Source organism: Bos grunniens, chromosome X (assembly GCF_055505025.1).
Source record: "Bos grunniens cultivar Pamir isolate PY7600 chromosome X, Bosgru_T2T1.0, whole genome shotgun sequence".
Lineage (NCBI taxonomy): Eukaryota > Metazoa > Chordata > Mammalia > Artiodactyla > Bovidae > Bos > Bos grunniens.
Window position 1 is genome coordinate 53922290 of NC_141194.1, and position 19677 is coordinate 53941966.

General features: G+C 37.6%; 1 protein-coding gene and 1 non-coding gene across 2 annotated transcripts in view; both read left to right on the forward strand.

Annotated features, from left to right (window-relative positions):
• SHROOM4 (shroom family member 4) overlaps nucleotides 1-19677 on the forward strand; it is a 268987-nt gene that overhangs the window by 174249 nt on the left and 75061 nt on the right.
• TRNAG-UCC (transfer RNA glycine (anticodon UCC)) lies at nucleotides 8007-8079 on the forward strand. The gene has a single exon. It is a non-coding gene; the product is annotated as a tRNA-Gly (tRNA).

Genomic DNA, 19677 nt, shown 5'->3' on the forward strand with positions numbered 1-19677 from the left:
TCTGTGTTGATCTTGTAGGCTTCAAAACTGAACTTAGGAGTTCTAGGAATTTCCTTTGTTTTTCAGATTCCTTGAATTTTCTATGTATGTCATCTATAAATAGGGACAGTTGTATTTCCTCCTTTCCAATTTGAATGTCTTTTTATTGCTTTTACTTACCTTATTGTGCTGGCTATAAATTCCAGTGCTATCTGAGTAAGAGTGGGGAGAGTGGATATCCTTCCCTTGTTTCTTATATTAGAGGAAAAACATTGTCTTCCATTATTAAGTATGATGTTAGCAGTAGGATTTTTATAGATGCTGTTTATTGATTTGATGGAGCTCCCCTTTATTCCATGTTTGCTCAAAGTTATCATAAATGGATATTAGATTTTGTCAAGTGCTTTTTCTATGTGAATATATGAGTTTTCTTCTTTAGCCTGTTGATACGGTATATGAAATTGACTGATTTTTGAAAACTGAACCAGCTTTACATCACTGGAATAAACCCTACTTGGTCACAATATATCATTCTTTTTATATATTGCCAAATTCTATTTTATGATATTTTGTTAAGGATTTTTTTTTATTACAAGTGTCATGAGGTCTGTAGCTTTATAAATCTGTCATTGTCTGGTTTTTATATCATGGTACTACTAGTTTCATAAAATAAATTGAGAAGTATTACATCCTCTTTGATTTTCTAGAAGATACTATGTAGAATTGGCACTGATTCTTTTTTAAGCATTTGGTAGAATTCTCTAGGGAAACTATCTGGGTCTGAGGATTTCTTCAAGGAGAGTTTTTTATTTACAAGTTAAATCTCCTTCATAATTATAGGACTATTCAAATGATCTGTTTCACATTGGGTAAGGTGTGATGCTGCTGCTGCTAAGTCGCTTCAGTCGTGTCCAACTCTGTGCAACCCCATAGACGACAGCCCACCAAAGGTGTGATAGTTTGTCGTATTCAAGAAATTTGTCCATTTCATCTAAATTGTCATATTGATGTTTATAAAGTTGGTCATAGTAGTTCCTTGTTGTCTTTTTTATATCTGTGAAGTCTATAGTGAGAGCCCTTGTTTCAGTCCTGATATTGGTAATTTATATCTTCTCTCTTTTTCCTTTGTCAATCTTTCTAGAAGTTTGTCAATTGTATTATCCTTTTCAAAAAAATCAGCTTTTCCCCCCATTGATTTTCTCCAATTTTAAAATATAAATTTCATTGACTTTTGCTCTTTATTATTTCCTGCTTTTTGCTTGCTTTGGATTTCTTTTTTAATGTATTTTTTAATTGAAGAAAACTTGCTTTACAATGTTGTGTTGGTTTCTTCCATACAACAGTGTAAGTCAGCCATAATTTATACCCCCTCTCTCTTGAGCCTCCCTCCTCTCATCCTATTCCACCCCTCTAGGTCATTAAAGAGCACCAGGCTGGGCTCTCTGTGTTGTATAGCAACTTCTCACCAACTATCTGTTTTATACATGATAGTGTAAAATATGTTGATACTACTTTCTCTATTTGTTCCACACTCTCCTTACCCTACTGTGTCCACAAGTCCATTCTCTATGTCTGTGTCTCCATTCCCTGTAAATAGATTCATCAATACCATTTTTCTAAATTATATATATATATATGTTAATATACAATGTTTTTCTTTTTCTGACTTAGTTCACTTTGTATAACAGGCTCTAGATTCATCTACCTCACTAGAACTGACTCAAATGTGTTCTTTTTATGGCTGAATAATATTCCATTGTATATATGTACCATATCTTCTTTATCCGTCCATCTGTTGATGAATATCTAGGTTGGTTCCATGTTCTAGCTATTGTAAGTAATGCTGCAGTAAACATTGGGGTACATGTGTCTTTTAGAATTGTGACTATCTCAGGGCTTATGCCCAGTAGTGGGATTGCTGTGTCACATGGTAAGATTTATTCCTACTTTTTAAAGGAATCTCCATACTGTTCTCCATAATGATTGTATCAGTTTACATTCCCACCAACAGCATGGGAGGTTTCAGCTTTTATTGTTTGTAGGTTTTTTGATGGTGGCAATTCTCCTTGGTGTGAGGTGATAACTCATTGTACATTTGAATTGCCTTTATCTAATAATAAGTGATGTTGAGCATTTTTCATGTATTTATTAGCCATCTTTATGTCTTCTTTGGAGAAGTTCTTCTGCCCATTTTTTGATTGGGCTGTTTGTTTTTCTGACATTGAGCCTTGGGTTTCTTTTACTTTTCTTTTTCTAGCTTTTTGACATGGGAGTGTAGATAATTTATTTGGCACTTTTTTTTTTTTTACTTTTCAAATATAAGCATTTAATGCTATAAATTTTCCTCAACATGGCTTCATCTGTGTCACACAAATTTTGATATATTGTATTTTCATTTAACTAATGTAATTTGTATTTCTCTGGAGAGTTCCTCTTTGATCCATAGATTACTTAGAAGTGCATTGTTTAGTTTCCATTTGTTTTCTAGTCATTCCTAGTTTAATTTCACTGTGGTCAAGGAATATACTGTATATGGCTTCAGTTCTTTTAAATTTGTTCAGGTTTGTTTTATAGCCCAGGATATAGTCTATCTTGGTATATGTTCAATGAGCACTTGAAAATAATGTGCATCCTACTGTTAGGAGAAGTAGTCTATAAATGTAGATTGGATATTGTTGGTTGATGGTAATGTTGAATTTTTCAATATCCTTAATTATTTTCTGTCCAGTTGTTCTATTAATTGCTTAGAGAGGAGTGCTGAAGTCTCCAAGCTTAACTGTGTATTTCTGTATTTTTCCTTCCAGTTCTATCAGTTTCTGCTCATGAATTTTACATTCTGTTGTTTGATGCACATAGATTTAGGATTATCAATTCATCATGGTGTGTTGACCCTTTTATCATTTGGCAATGTTGTTCTCTTTCTCTAGTAAATTTCTTTGCTCTGAAACCTGCTTTATCTGGTATTAATTAATATAGCCATTCCTTCTTTGTTTTGATTAGTATTTACATATATGTTCCTATTTTTTTACTTTCAACTTCTATTATTTTATTTGAAGTGAGTTTCTTTTGATTGTATGTAGTTGGGTCGTGTGTTTTTATGCAGTCTTCCAATCTCATCTTTCAATTGGCATATTTAGACTATCTAAATTTAGTGTAGTTATTGATGTGTTAGGGCTTAAGTTTAATATTTTATTTAATTTTCTCTTTGTACTCTTTTTTTCTTACCTTACTGTGGATTACTTAAACATTTATTAGAATCCCATTTTTATTTATATCTAGTTTTTAGGTATATCTCTTCATATAGACATTTTAGTGGTTGCTATAGGTATTACACTGTATATACATAAATTATCTGTCTATTAGTGTTGTCATTTTACCATTTTGGGTGAAGTATAGAAAATTTATCTCCTTTTACAACCCTCTATCCTCCCTGATTTATAATAAAATTGTCTTCAATATTTATGCTACATACATTTACAATCATATCAAGCATTGCTGTAATTTTTGTTTCCACCATCAAACAAAATTTAGAAAACTCAAGAGGAAAAGGAAGTCTATTATTTTTACCCATTTTTCATGATGTTTTCTTCCTTCCTGATATTTCAGGATTTCGTCTCTTGTCATTTCCTTTCTTTTAGGGAGCTTCCTTTAGCCATTATTTTACAATAGGCCTGCCAGTGATGAATTCTCTCAGTTTTCCTTCATCTAAGAATGTCTTGATTTCCCCTTCATTACTCAAAGATATTTTTCTCTGGATATAGGGTTCTGGGTTGATAGCTCTTTTCTTCCAGCACTTGAAAAATATTGTGGCACTTCTTTCTGGCTGCATTGATTTATGATGGGAAATCATGTCTTTCAAGTAATTATTCCTAAACAGGTAAGATATTATTTATATCTCTCTGCTTTTAACATTTTCTTTTGTCTTTAGCTGAGACTTTTGGCTAAGATGTGTCTTGGTATGAATTTCTTTGGGTTTATCCTGTTAGAATTTGCTTAGCTTCTTGAATTTCCAGGTTTATGTCTTTTGCCAAATTTGGGGAGTTTTCAGGTACTATTTATTCAAGTAGTTTTTTAGTCCTATTTTTTCTCTCTTCTCTCTTTCTGGGACTCCAGTGCCATTAATGTTAGATATTTCATTATAGTCCCACAAGATCCTAATATTCTCTTTATTTTTTTCAGTCTGTATTCTTTCTGTTGTTTATATTGGATAATTTTTATTGTTCTGTCTTCAAGTTCACTGATTCTTTTGTTCCCTTCATTATGCTATTGAGACTATTCATCTAGATTTTTATTTTGAATATTGTAATTTTAAGTTCCAAAATTTCCATTTGGTTCTTCTTCATATTTTCTATTTCTTTGATAGGAATTTCTATTCTCTCGTTTGTTTCATGCATGTCTATAGTTGCTCATTGAAGCATCTTTATTATGGTCACTTTCTCATTTGATTCTAAGATTTTTAGCATCGTGATATTGGTGTCTATTGATTATCTTTTTAAATTCAGTTTGAAATCTTTCTGTATTCTTTGTATGACAAATGATTTGCAATTTAAATCTGGACATTTTGAGTATTATGTTATGAAATTTTGGGTCATATTTAAACTTCCCATTTTAGCTGGCTTCTTTTGACACCCCTCTGGCGGGGGAAGGAGTTGCTGCCTCCATGCTGGCACGTGGAAGTAAATGTCCAGATTCCCTGTTGGAATGTACTAATACTCGAGGAGGGAGGCCCCTTTCTCCTGCTAAATCTGTCCTTGGTGTTCCCCATGTGGCCTCCTCTGGCACCACAGAGAGCAGAGTGGCCTCCTTACTGCTGGGTGGTAGTGAAAACTCTAACTCTCCATTAGGCCCCCTCTGATACCACCTAGAAGGGAAAAAAGTAGAAGCAGTGACAGATTTTTTTCTTGGGCTCCAAAATCATTGCAGACAGTGACTGCAGCCATGAAATTAAAAGATACTTGCTCCTTGGAAGAAAAACTATGACAAACCTAGACAGCATGTTAAAAAGCAGAGACATCACTTTGCCAACAAAGGTCTGTATAGTCAAACTGTGGTTTTTCTTTAGTCATGTATGTATGTGAGAGTTGGACCATAAAGAAGGCTGAGCACCAAATAATTGATACTTTTGAACTGTGGTGTTGGAGAAGACTCTTTTTTTGTTTTGTTTTGTTTTGTTTTTTTGTTGTTTTTCTTTTATTTTCCAACCCTATGGAAATTTATTTTTTTAATTTTATTTTATTTAACTTTACAATATTGTATTGATTTTGCCATATATCAAAATGAGAGTCCCTTGGACAGCAAGAAAATCAAACCAGTCAATCTTAAAGGAAATCAACCCTGAATATTCATTGGAAGGAATGATGCTGAAGCTAATACTGTGGCCACCTGATGTGAAGAGCTGACTCATTGGAAAAGCCCCTGATTCTGGGAAAGATTGAAGGCAAAAGGAGAAGAGGGAGGCAGAGGATGAGACAGTTAGATGGCATCACCCACTCAGTGGACATGAATTAGAGCAAACTCCAGGAGACAGTGGAGGACAGAGGAGCCTGGGGTGCTACAGTCCATGGGGTCGCAAAGACTCAGACACAACTTAATAACTGAACAAGGATGACACACCTCAGTAGGGAGAGGGAGTTGTTTCTTGTTACCACAGGTTGGAATTACATTCTCTTGCTTCTTACACGATCCCCATTGAAGTTGTGAATAGAGGAGGGCTTGCTACCACTCAGCATGGATGAAAATCCTATCCTAGTATTCAGTCTTTTCTGCTACCACCTTGGCCATGGTGATGTCAGAAAAGATTTCAGTACAGCCTGGCCATAGCAAGCTCTGGGAGTTGGTGATGGATAGGGAAGCCTAGCATGCTGCAGTCCATGGGGTCACAAAAAGTTGGACATGACTGAGCAACTGAACACCTGACCAGGGTGAAGTCTTGGCTCTCCACTTAGCTTTTGTTGGTGTGAGTGGAGATGCTGGTCACAGTTTTTCTGTAGTGTTTGGTTGGAGTAGAGCGGTTATATCTAAAAGTTTTCTGTCTTGTTTGTCTACCCCTAACCTGGTTCTCTGCATAGGAAAAACAGGCTTCTTTTGAGATTTGTTTTGTCTGTGCCCATTTAGCATACCCATTGTTGCTTCTCAGCTCCAAGCCTGGGTTATATAACTCAAAAAGAAAATCCAGGAAACTTATGACTATATTTTCCTTGGGATGAAAGGTCTCTTAGTCAGTCAGCTTTTTCAATATAATAAATGTCTATCAAGGATGTGGAGCAACAGGAACTCTCATTAATTGTTAGTTGGAATGCAAAATGGTATAGCCACTATGGACGATTGTTTGACAGTTTCTTACTAAATATACTCTTACCATAAGATCCAGCTGTCACACTCCTTGGCATTTACCCAAATGAGATTGATACTTGTGTTCACTCAAAAACATGTACATAGATGTTTATAAAAGCTTTATTCATACTTGCCAAAACTTGGAAGCAACCAAGATATCCTTCAGTAGGTGAATGAATAAATAAACCGTGGTATATCTAGACAAGGTGATATTACTCAGTGTTAAATATATTGATACATGAGCTAACAAGCTGTGAAAAGACATGGGAAAATCTTAAATGTGTATTACTAAGTGAACGAAGCTGATCTGAAAAGGCTTACTGTATGACTCCAGCTATATGACATTCTTGAAAAGGCAAAACTATAGAGACAGTTAAAATACCTGTGGTTGTCTAGGGTTACAGGGGAGCAAGGAAGGGATGAAAAGGCAGAACACAGAGGAATTTCAGGGCAGTGAAACTGTTCTGATGATTCTCTAATGTTATAAACAGTGTAATTATGCATTTATCCAGACCCATAGAATGAACAACACCAAGAGTGAACCCTAATGTAAACTATAGACTTTGGGTGATTATATTGTATCAAAGTAGGTTTATCACTTGTAACAAATGTACCCTTTTGGGGAAGAATGTAGATAATGAGGAAGATTACATATGTGTAGGGGCAAGAGGTGTATGGGAAATCTCTGTACCTTCTTATTTTTGCTGTGACTCTATACTAAAAAACAGTCTTTTGTATTTTCTTTCTTTTTAAAAAATTTTATTGGATTTTAGTTGATTTACAATGTTTTGTTAGTTTCAGGTGTACAGCAAAGTGACTGTTATACATATAAAAGTCCAATGTCTTTTTAAAAGTAGCTAAACTAAGCAAACCTTCAGCAACAAAGGTGTTTGTTTTAGCTGATGAAAGAAACATGAATCCTGAAGGCAGTCATTATTTTTCACCAGCCCTTATTATTTAATAGCTTCTTCAAGCCTCAGTCTTAAACTTGGATCCTGATGAGTATGCCAATCCTGGATCTTATTGCAAGTGTCAAGATCTCTTCTGGGGATTTGTCCCTGAACTGCCAGCTCTGGACTTCAGGCCAGTTTCTATTTTGAGTGAAAGCTCCAATCTAGCAAGAGTACATTGATTGCTTTCCAGCTAATCAAAGGGAAAGCATTGGTTTGCTGTTCTGGCATCCTTGTTCAGCTAAAAATGATTATGTCTCTGGCTCCTAATGCAAAGATATATTCTTCCTTCTTTTCCTGTGATGATGGTGCAGAATATCCTTCAATTTTGTTAAGTATAAAGTTAATGTATGCCTTTGAATAGTCTTTGAGGAGTTATACAGGGTATTTTTTTTCTCCCTAGGGGAAACAGCAGAATATTACCTGCCCTCCTCTTTCTCTCAGTCATAAAATTTGTGTGATTTAAATTTACATACAGTGAAAGTTACTTACCTGAGGTTGTACGTCTTTGCACTTCAGAAATAGATTTCTTAAAGTATACTCATGTCCCTTCCAACAGAATGGAACATTTGAAACAAAAATTTAAAACTAGTCTTGGTACATGAATTTTGTATGAAATTAGGAGATTTTTTTCTTGTGATATACTTCCTTCTCTCTCTCTTTGTGTGTCTGTGATTCTTCGCTACTCTGTACTTCTTGAGAGAACCTTGAGGTTTAATAAATAAAAGTTTAAGTAGAGAGAATTCCCTGATGGTCCAGTGGTTAGGACTCTGTGCTTCCACTGCAGGGGGCCTGGGTTTGATCCCTAGTCAGGGAACTAAGAGGCCACAAAAAAAAGGGTAAGTGGAAGAGGGCACTCATGAAGTGATGGAGAGTATAGTTGATCTCTTACATGTGAATCAGTATCACAATTTTGATGACTCTCTCAGAACTGGAAGAATTGCTAGAAGCCTTTTTCCATGCCACAGTAAAAAGAATTTCTTCTTTCCTCCCTGATGCTCATCACGTTAAACACTTGCCATAGCCATTGGTTTGCCATAACTGGACAGGGAAAGTAGCTCTGTGTTGTCTGTGTATTACATCCCAGGATCTGAGTGACTTGCTAGGCTGAGACCTCATGTGATCATGAGAATTTAGTTAGTAATGGCACTGTAACATCTATTGAATTCTCACCAAAATTATATGAAATATATGTTACTTGAGAAAACCAAGGCTCAAAATGGACATGTCAGTTGTCTAAAGCCATATAGCCAACAAGTGCCAGAGCCAGGACTTGAATCTGATCTCTGTGTGTGACTCCAGAATCCATCTCTTTTTCCTGTATTCACATTGCTGTGAATTCCAGTCATGGGGAATCTATCATAGTTCTACAACTCACTGAGATAGTGATGTATCCATTTTCTACCAAGTAGTTCATTTGACAGAGAAGGCAATGGCACCCCACTCCAGTACTCTTGCCTGGAATATCCCATGGATGGAGGAGCCTGGTAGGCTGCAGTCCATGGGGTCGCTAAGAGTCGGATACGACTGAGTGACTTCCCTTTCACTTTTAACTTTCCTGCATTGGAGAAGGAAATGGCAACCCACTCCAGTGTTCTTGCCTGGAGAATCCCAGGGACGGGGGAGCCTGGTGGGCTCCCATCTATGGGGCCGCACAGAGTCGGATACGACTGAAATGACTTAGCAGCAGCAGCAGCAGCAGCAGTTCATTTGAAAATGTTAAGACCAGTAAGGGATGAACTGAGTTCTCCACAGGAATTTGGATTCAGGCTGAAGGGTTTTTCCAAGGTGCTTTCCCACCTAAGTTTGAAGAGATACAATCAGAACTTTCAGATTTAATAGACATACTGTAAATATCAGTTCTGCCCTCCTATCCCAGCACTTACTACAGATCAGATGCTTGGAGATCAGGTGCTTGGAGCTCTCAAATGCATCATGTTATTTAATCATCATAGCTCTATTATGGGAGAAGGCAATGGCACCCCACTCCAGTACTCTTGCCTGCAAAATCCCATGGATGGAGGAGCCTGGTAGGCTGCAGTCCATGGGGTCGCTAAGAGTCGGACATGACTGAGCGACTTCACTTTCACTTCTCACTTTCATGCATTGGAGGAGGAAATGGCAAGCCACTCCAGTGTTCTTGCCTGGAGAATCCCAGGGATGGCGGGGCCTGGTGGGCTGCCATCTATGGGGTTGCACAGAGTCGGACACGACTGAAGCAACTTAGCAGCAGCAGCAGCAGCAGCAGCAGCAGCTCTATTATGAGGTATAGGGATGAACATATCCCCATATTACAGGTGAGGAGACAAAGGTACAAAGAAATGAAGTAACTGACATGTCCATTATCTCATAGTCAGGTCCATCTAACTCCATAGTATTGAAAAAATAATTTGCTCTCTATAATACCTCATTTGGTTCCTACCTACCTATCTATTTTACTTCTGTCTCTGTAACATTTTCAGAAGCTTTAAATTGAATATTTTAGTTGAGATCTTCAAGAAATCCTTGTATGACATTAAAAATCCATAGGCTGTGCGTGCTTTCTCACTTGCCTCACCTTGTTAGTATTATCTTCAGCAGTAAGCTTGCACCTCAGTAGAGCTCAGAGCAAAAGATGTAAGTTGCTCTGAGAGGACAGTCACCCAGGCCTTAGCTGTGCCTTGACCTGGAATGCTTGCTCATCTTGACAGAATAATCTGAGTTAATCAGCTTGTGGATAGGGTGAGAGTTAAGGTTCTAGGTGTGGGTCTGTTTGCAGCTGAACTGATGGGTTTTGGCATCTTAATTAAGGGATTCAATAGCCATCTGCTGGGTGAAGACATCTTCCTTTCTCAACTGAAGCTGGGTCAGTCTCAGTCAGTGGGAAAATGTTGTCATTTGTATTCTGTATTCCTCCTGTTTCTTTGGGTTGTGCTATGTTTAATATAGCGTGCATTAGGAGATATTGAAAAAAGAGTTTTTAATTTAGTCTTTTTCTCCCAATACGTTTAAACTGTTTCCAAAGTGCCTGTGTGTGTGTGTATGTGTGTGTTAGACAAATTTCTCTGAAGAAGTTGACACCTCATTATGTGTAGGTTATTGCATTTGTGGAACAAAAATCTCCCTTAATATATATTTCCCTTGATATATCTATGTGTCATAAAAAATTAATTCACTTGATATGAACGTGTTTTCATTTTGGGACACGACTGAGCAACTGAACTGAACTGAATAGGGAAATATATTCTAGTAGATTAGTTTATAATGTTTCTAAATAATAAATCATAAACACAGTAAAAGAAAACAGCTAAAATGTACATATTTGAGAGTCAATTATATGTTGATTAACCTTATTGCTTTTGCCATAATTCTTACTATTGCCATTTTCCTTTGCTGTCAAAAAATTCATTTTTGGAACATAAAATGCATAATTATGAATGTTAATATAGCACCCTGCTGCATCTCATCTCTCTTTGTGTTATGGCACAAGTTTACTTTGGGGACACACAGATACTTTCTGTCATTATTCATAGTAACTGTTATTAGATGCTAAAGTTGAGATATTCATTATTTACCTGTCTTGTTAGAAGCTATTCTTACATCAAGACTATAGAAAAACCATGTTTATAATTCAACTAAGAAACATAGAAGCCTGTTTAAAAATTAAACAAATTAACCTGTGTTACAGACCACCTGACCTGCCTCTTGAGAAACCTATATACAGGTCAGGAAGCAACAGTTAGAACTGGACATGGAACAACAGACCGGTTCCAAATAGGAAAAGGAGTATGTCAAAGCTGTATATTGTCACTCTGCTTGTTTAACTTATATGCAGAGTACATCATGAGAAATGCTGGGCTGGAGGAAGCACAAGCTGGAATCAAGATTGCCAGGAGAAATAGCAATAACCTCAGATATGCAGATGACACCACCCTTATGGCAGAAAGTGAAAAGGAACTAAAAAACTTCTTGATGAAAGTGAAAGTGGAGAGTGAAAAAGTTGGCTTAAAGCTCAACATTCAGAAAACGAAGATCATGACATCTGGTTCCATCACTTCATGGCAAATAGATGGGGAAACAGTGTCAGACTTTATTTTTTGGGCTCCAAAATCACTGCAGATGGTGACTGAAGCCATGAAATTAAAAGATGCTTACTCCTTGGAAGGAAACTTATGACCAACCTAGAGAGCATATTCAAAAGCAGAGACATTACTTTGCCAACAAAGATCTGTCTAGTCAAGGCTATGGTTTTTCCAGTAGTCGTGTATGGATGTGAGAGTTGGACTGTGAAGAAAGCTGAGCGCCGAAGAATTGATGCTTTTGAACTGTGGTGTGGGAGAAGACTCTTGAGAGTCCCTTGGACTGCAAGGAGATCCAACCAGTCCATTCTGAAGGAGATCAGCCCTGGGATTTCTTTGGAAGGAATGATATTAAAGCTGAAACTCCAGTACTTTGGCCACCTCATGTGAAGAGTTGACTCATTGGAAAAGACTCTGATGCTGGAAGGGATTGGGGGCAGGAGGAGAAGGGGACGGCAGAGGATGAGATGGCTGGATGGCATCACTGACTCGATGGACGTGAGTCTGGGTGAACTCTGGGAGTTGGTGATGGACAGGGAGGCCTGGTGTGCTGCGATTCATGGGGTCGCAAAGAGTCGGACACGACTGAGCGACTGAACTGAACTGATAGAAGATGGAGCAGTGGACTTGGGGGTTCTCATTGCAGGCTCTGAGTACACAGTAGAAATACTGGACAAGTCTTTAACCATCTTATAGTCTTATATTTATGAATAATTCAGGGAAGTGAGTCCTACCTGACAGGAATCCATAAGGATTATTAAATAATCAATATACTTACATTAGTACTTGATACTGGGTACCTAACTAGTGAATGTATACTGTTTTTAATATGACATTTGAAAGTGAAAAAGAAAGACATTTTCTAAACATTTATTCACCAAATATCTCTTTAATTACCAAGTTCTCATATTCATCGATTTAATAAGTGTTTTTGAGTTTGTGTGCTTAGCATATACAGACAGCAAGGAGATCAAACCAGTCAATCCTAAAGGAAATCAACCCTGAATATTCCTTGGAAGGACTGATGCTGAAGCTCCAATACTTTGGCCTCCTGATGTGAAGAGCTGACTCTTTGGAAAAGACCCCGATGCTGGGAAAGATTGAGGGCAGGAGGAGAAGGGGGCAGCAGAGGATGAGATGGTTGGATGGCATCATTGACTCCGTGGACATGAGTTTGAGTAAACTCTGGGTGTTAGTGAAGGACAGGGAACCTGATATGCTGCAGTCCATGGGGTTGCAAAGAGTTGGACACAGCTTAGTGACTGAACAGCAATAAGCAATATGTTAAATAGTGTAGTGGGGCTCACAGCAGGAGTGTGTTCTAGCCATGAACTCTAGTAGAGGGAAAACATATATAGGTAAAATGGTTGAGAAAGGAGGTAGGTGATTGTCAAAATGAGTGATACCAGCAGCAAGTGGTTGTAAAAATTGGAAGAAGAACATCACAAGGAACTTGAACAAAAGAAGGGGAGGTTGGCTCAATTCCTAAACAGAATGTGGTAAGGCATAAAGAGAGGATGGAGAAACTAATACAATTATGTAAAGTTTAAAAATAAAATAAAATTAAAATTACAAAAAAAAATAATAATAATAAAAAAATTAAAAAAAATTTAAAAAAAAAGAGAGAGGATGGAGAGAAATGTGTATGTAGGTTTGAGAAATATTAAGTGAGCCCACCCAGATTAAGATTTATAAAGAGGATCAGTGAGAGGTGAATTTGAACCATCTAATAGAAGGCCCAGAAAAGCAAAGTTTATCTAGTAGGCCATGAGGAGTCATTGCAAGATTGTGAATAGGTGAATAAGAATTGGTATCTGTGGGAAACCAGTAGGGAGGCCATGTGACATGATTGCTTGTATAAAGTAGTGACAGTAGGAATGGACAGGACGAGTTAATAGGGGATATATTTCAAAGCTAGGATGTGGAGACTAATTCAATATAAAAGCCAAAGAAGAGAAGGAAACAATTTACAAGGTTTGAGTTAGTCAGATCTTTAGGGATTTAAGACACAACAAAAAGATAAATTAGGAAGAGCTAGGCTTGATGTCAGTGTTTTTGTTTTGTCTTTAATTTGAGGGGATTGATGGGAGATGTAAACATTCAATTGGCAATTGTAGAGTATAGGTAGAACTGCTGTGGTTTTGGGTTCAGATAAAGACCAGTGATTGTTCTAGACCCATAGAATGTTACTTGTAATCTAAACTAATCTCAGTTATACAGATATCTTCTGGTGGTCACTTCATCTTAAAAAACATCAGCTCTCCTTAATTTTTGTCCTCTTGCAATTACCAGTCTCTTTTCCATCACAGCCAAGCTTCTTAGGCAGTTGAAAAGTATCATTACACTCATTGTCTCCATCTTCTTCCCATTTTCTCACTGCAGTCTGGCTTCTTCCACTACATGACAGTCTTCTCTATAGGACCAAGATGAATTAGTATCCTCCAGATTGAATAAAAACTCAAGGAGCATCTTTTCTTCTTTTCCAGTCAGCAATTTTTCAGTAGCAGAAGGAGTACAATGGAAGGCACATAGCCATTGCTATTTAATAGCGCTGGTGTCAAATCACATATCAGCTGGCTGACCTTCTGTAAATTAGTTAACCAAAATTTTCTCATTTGTAAGATGAGAATAATGATATTTACCTTAAGCCCTTTAAAATAGTTGCTTAATAAATAATGGCCCTATTTAACTTTTTTCTGAAAATTTCTTCTCTTTGATTATGAAATATATCTTTCTCCTAGTTTTTTCCTACTACTTATCTTCAGCTCTCTTTCCTTAATTTGTCACTTGACTATAGGTGTACCCTAGAAGAGTAGTCTTCAAACTTGAATGTGCATTAGAATCCTCTGGAAGGTTTGTTAGGGAACATATTGCTCCCCTCCCCAACCCAAGTTTCTGATCCAGTCAGGGTCTAAGAAATTTTCAGGTAGTGCTGGTCTGAGGACTGAACTTTGAGAACCACTAACCTAGAGTTCTGCCTCAGACCCTCTTTCTCATTCTGTGAACCTTTTTTTGAGAGGCTTCAGATATCACTGATGACTCTCAGATTTCTGTATCCAGAGAAGATCATACTCCTAGACACCAGATTATCATTTTCAACAGCATGTTACTATTTGCCACCAAGATGTCTCCCAAAAACATCATAATCCAACATGCCCAGGTTTATTCTGAAGTATATGTGCTAAGTTGCTTCAGTCATGTCCAACTCTTTTGCTACCCTGTGGACCACAGCCTGCCAGGCTCCTCTGTCCATGAGAGTCTCCCAGCAGCAGTACTGGAGAGGGTTGTCATGCCCTCCTCCAGTGAATCTTCCCAACCCAGGGACTGAATCTGCATCTCTTACATCTCTTGCATTGGCAGGCAGATTCTTTACCAATAGTGCCACCTGGGAAGCTCATCTAAAGTACATATGGAAATTTAAATATAATACATATATATGATCTATAAGAGTAGTCAAGCAAAGTCTGAAAAGGAAGAGTAATAAGGGAGAAAGGGACCAGTCCTGTTGAAACATATTATAAAACTACAGTAATTAAAACAGTTTGGTACTAGCACATGAATAGACAGATCAGTGGACCATAATTGAGTCTAGTAATTGATCCAAAGGCACAGTTTAGTGTATGGTTTTTAATATATGATTTTATTAGTAAATATTGAAGGTCTTTCTAAGCACAACACAAAGGAAACCATAAAGGAGAACATTGTTAAATTTGACTACATGAAAGTTAAAATTTACAGTACCACAAAAATACATAAACAGAATCCAAAGACAAAAATCTGAGAAGGATTTGTATCTGATATGAGAAATGGCTGGTTCCCTGTATATATAAAGAGCTCTTGAGACCGAGAATCACTTAGAAAAATATCAACAAACCATTATTTTAAAAATAGGAAAAAAAAAAGAAACTAAACAACCAGTCCAGGAAAAAAGAAAAGTGGCTTATAAAATAAATAGATACTCAACAACACTCATAATTAAAGAAATATAGGTTAATTTAATCAATAATTCTCACCTTAACACCAATACAACTTTCACTAATCAGAATGGCAAAAATCAGAACATGTAATACATATTTTTTGACAAGCATGTAGAGAAATGTGTACTCTTACACCTTAATACATACCTTGCTACTCAAAGTGTGATCCTAGGACCAGCAGTATCTGCATAAACTGAGAGCTTGTTACAAATTCAGCCCTATCCCAGACCTACTAAATCAGAATCTGCATTTTAATGAGTTCCCAAAGTGATTTGTTTGCACATGAAAGTTTGAAAAGCACTGCTCTAAAATATTGTTGGTGGAAAAGCAAATTAACATAACTTCTTTGGATTTCGGGAGACTTTATCACAATTAAACATTCATATGCTCTGAACCAGAGCTCCACTTACAGGAATTTATCTAACAGATATAATCATATATGTGTGTGTGAAGAGTTGTTCAAAAATATTCATTGCGACATTAAAAAAATTAGAAACAAACTTAATATTCATTAATTGAGTAATGGTTAAATAAAGTATGAAAATTCACACAAGTACAATAGTAAGTGGTTATTAAAAATTTGTGAAAAACTACATGCAGGTACAAAATTATCTCCTACATATATTGTTAAACACAAACAGCAAGATCTTGAACAGTACTCTAGTATGCTTTTTTGTGTGTCCTGTTATTATAATAGCTATTTTACAGATAATGTAAGTGAGGCAGAGATGTTGAATAACTAGTCCAAGGGCACACTGTAGCAGTGGCAGATTCAAATCTAGACAGTCTCATTCCAGAGCTTATGTTCTTAAAACTATGTCATACTATGCCTAGGGATAAACAAGAAACTGTTAATGATGGTTTCTCCCAGAGTATGGGGAACTCATTTTTCATCGTATATGCCTTTGTACTGTTTGAGTGGTTTACCTTTCACAAATATTGCTTTTAGTTCAGTTCAGTTGCTCAATTGTGTCCGACTCTTTGTGACCCCATGGACTGCAGCACGCAAGGCTTCCCTGTCCAACACCAGTTCCCAGAGCTTGCTCAAACTCATGTCCATCTAGTCAGTGGTGTGTTCCAACCATTTCATCCTCTATCATCCCCTTCTCCTCCTAACTTCAATCTTTCCCAGCATCAGGGTCTATTCCAATGGGTCAGTCCTTCACATCAGGTGGCCAAAGTATTGGAGCTTCAGCTTCAAATTCAATCCTTCCAATGAATATTCAGGACTGATTTCCTTTAGGATTGACTGGTTTGATCTCCTTGCTGTCCAAGGGATTCTGAAGAGTCTTCTCCAACACCACAGTTCAAAAGCATCCATTCTTCGGCGCTCAGCTTTCTTTATGGTTCAACTCTCACATCCATATATGACTACTGAAAAACCATAGTTTTCACTGGATGTACTTTTGTCAGCAAAGTAATGTCTCTGCTTTTTAATATGCTGTATAGGTTTGTCAGAGCTTTTCTTCCAAGGAGCAAGCATCTTTTAATTTCATGGCTGCAGTCACCATCTGCAGTGCTTTTGGAGCCCAAGAAAATAAAGTCTGTCACTGTTTCCATTGTTTCCCCATCTATTTCCATGAAGTGAAGGGACTGGATGCCATGATCTTGGTTTTTTGAATGTTGAGTTTTAAGCTAGCTTTTTCACTCTCCTCTTTCACTTTCATCAAGAGACTTTTTAGTTCCTCTTCACTTTCTTCCATAAGGGTGGTGTCATCTGCATATTTGAGGTTATTGATATTTCTCCCAGTAATCTTGATTCCAGCTAGTGCTTCATCCAATCCAGCATTTCTCATGATGTACTCTGCATAAAAGTTAAATAAATAAGGTGACAATATACAGCCTTGACATACTCCTTTCCCAGTTTGGAACCATTCTGTTATTCTATGTCCAGTTCTAACTGTTGCTTCTTGACCTGCATACAGATTTCTCGGGAGGCAGGTAAGGTGGTCTGGTATTCCCATCTCTTGAAGAATTTTCTGCAGTTTGTTGTGATCTACACAGTCAAAGGCTTTAGCGTACTCAATCAAGCAGAAGTAGATGTTTTTCTGAAATTCTCTTGCATTTTCTCTGATCCAGCAGATGTTGGCAGTTTGATCTCTGGTTCCGCTGCCTTATCTAAATCCAGCTTGCACATCTGGAAGTTCTCAGTTCACGTACTGTTGAACCCTAGCTTGGCGAATTTTCAGCATTACTTTGCTGACACGTGAGATGAGTGCAGTTGTGTGGTAGTTTAAACATTCTTTGGCATTGCCTTTATTTGGGATTAGAATGAAAACTGAACTTTTCCAGTCCTGTGGCCACTGCTGAGTTTTCCAAATTTGCTGGCATGTTGAAAGCAGCACTTTCACAGCATCATCTTTTAGGATTTTAAATAGCTCAGCTGGAATTCCATCACCTCCACTACCTTTGTTTGTGGTGATGCTTCCTAAGGCCCACTTGACTTCACATGCCAGGAAGTCTGGCTCTAGGTGAGTGATCACACCATCCTGGTTACCTGTGTCATGAAGATCTTTTTTTGTATAGCTCTTCTGTGTACTCTAGCCACCTCTTCTTAATATCTTCTGCTTCTGTTAGGTCCATACCGTTTCTGTTCTATATTGAGCCCATCTTTGCATGAAATGTTCCCTTGGTATCTCTAATTTTCTTAAAGAGTTGTATAGTCTTTCCCATTCTATTGTTCTCCTCTATTTCTTTGCATTGATCACTTAGGAAGACATTCTTATCTCTCTTTGCTATTCTTTGGAACTCTACATTCAGATGGATATATCTTTCGTTTTCTCCCTTAGCTTTCATTTCTCTTCTTTTCTCAGCTATTTGTAAGGCTTCCCCAGACAACCATTTTGCCCTTTTCCATTTCTTCTTCTTGGGAATGATTTTGATCCCTCCCTCCTGTACAATGTTATGAACCTCCGACCATAGTTCCTCAGGTACTCTATCTTTAAAAATATAAAAACTTAAAACTCAACTTGTCCAAAACTGGACTAATTTCCCTCCCTACTCTTCTTGGTGACAGACTCAGTCATTTGCTGAAGTGAGATATCTGTACACACTCTGGACCCCTTCCTTTATCTCTCACATTTGTCCAACTTGGAACCAAGATTTATTGGTTTTACCTCCTATACCATTCTCAGACAAGACTCAAATCTGCCTTACCACTCTATCCCTGAATCATGGATCATGTTGGACTATAACATTCATTTCCTAACTGGTCCACCTGCTTCTTTCTCCCTAAAAAAAAAATGCTAGCAGATGCATCTTTCAAAAATACAAATCTGACCCTGACATTATCATGCTTAGAGTTTTTCACTTGGCTCCTCAGTGCCTGTGGGGAAAGTCAAAATTCATTAGCATGGCAACCTGGATCTTCTATGTTTTGTTCAGCCTGCCTCTCTAGATTTACCTCCTACCACCCCTCCTCATACACTCTACCTTCAGAACAGTATGTTTTTCTCAAATTTCCTTGATTTTTACAAGCTACTCTTATAGAAGTACTTTTCATCTTGGTCAATTCCTACCCTTTCTTCAGGACCAGACCTCATGTTTGACCTCCTTTATGTAAGTTTCTCTGGTTTCAGGCTCTTGTTGTTGTTTAATCACTAAGTTATGTTCAACTCTTTGTGACTCTGTTGACTGTAGCCCACCAGGTTTCTCTGTCCATGGGATTTCCCAGGCAAGAATACTGGAGTAGGTTGGCATTTCCTTCTCCAGGGGATCTTCCCAACTCAGGGATCCAACCTGTGTCTCCTGCATTGGCAGGTGGATTCTTTACCATTGAGCCACCAGGAAGACCCTGCAAGCTATTAGATATTATGTATTCTGTGCTAGGCAGGTCAGGATACCCAAAAGTCCCATGACCTCTCAGTTTCCCATAGGAAAGAGCTGCTTCTCTAGCTCTTCCCCTCAACTAGTTCAGTCTTCTCCCCATGTTTCCCATAGGCCCCAGAACTCTTCTGGTTCACCTAGGACATCTGGGAGACTTTCCCTTTTAGTCTCAATTTTAGATTCGTCATGCCCCCTCTTCCGATCCTTCTGTCTTTAGGCAAGGGAGATTAGAATAGTGGTTAAGAATATGGACTCTGGAGCCAGGCTGCCTGAGTTTGAATACCATCTCTGTGACTTTGTAGATCTGTGATCTTGGGCAAGTTACTCTATCTCTCCAGGCCTCTAATTTTCCTCTCTGAATAATGGAGATGACAATAGTAGCACCTGCTTTGTAGGATAGTTACGAGTATTAAGTGTTTTAATATTTGTAATACATAATAAACACTGTAAGTGCTTTGGAGATAAAAAAGCCTAAAATGTGAGGTGAAAGAATCTTCTCAGATTGACATAGAAGGCAAGCCTTTTTCCCTCCTGGAGCTGTTTTCTACTAAAGAT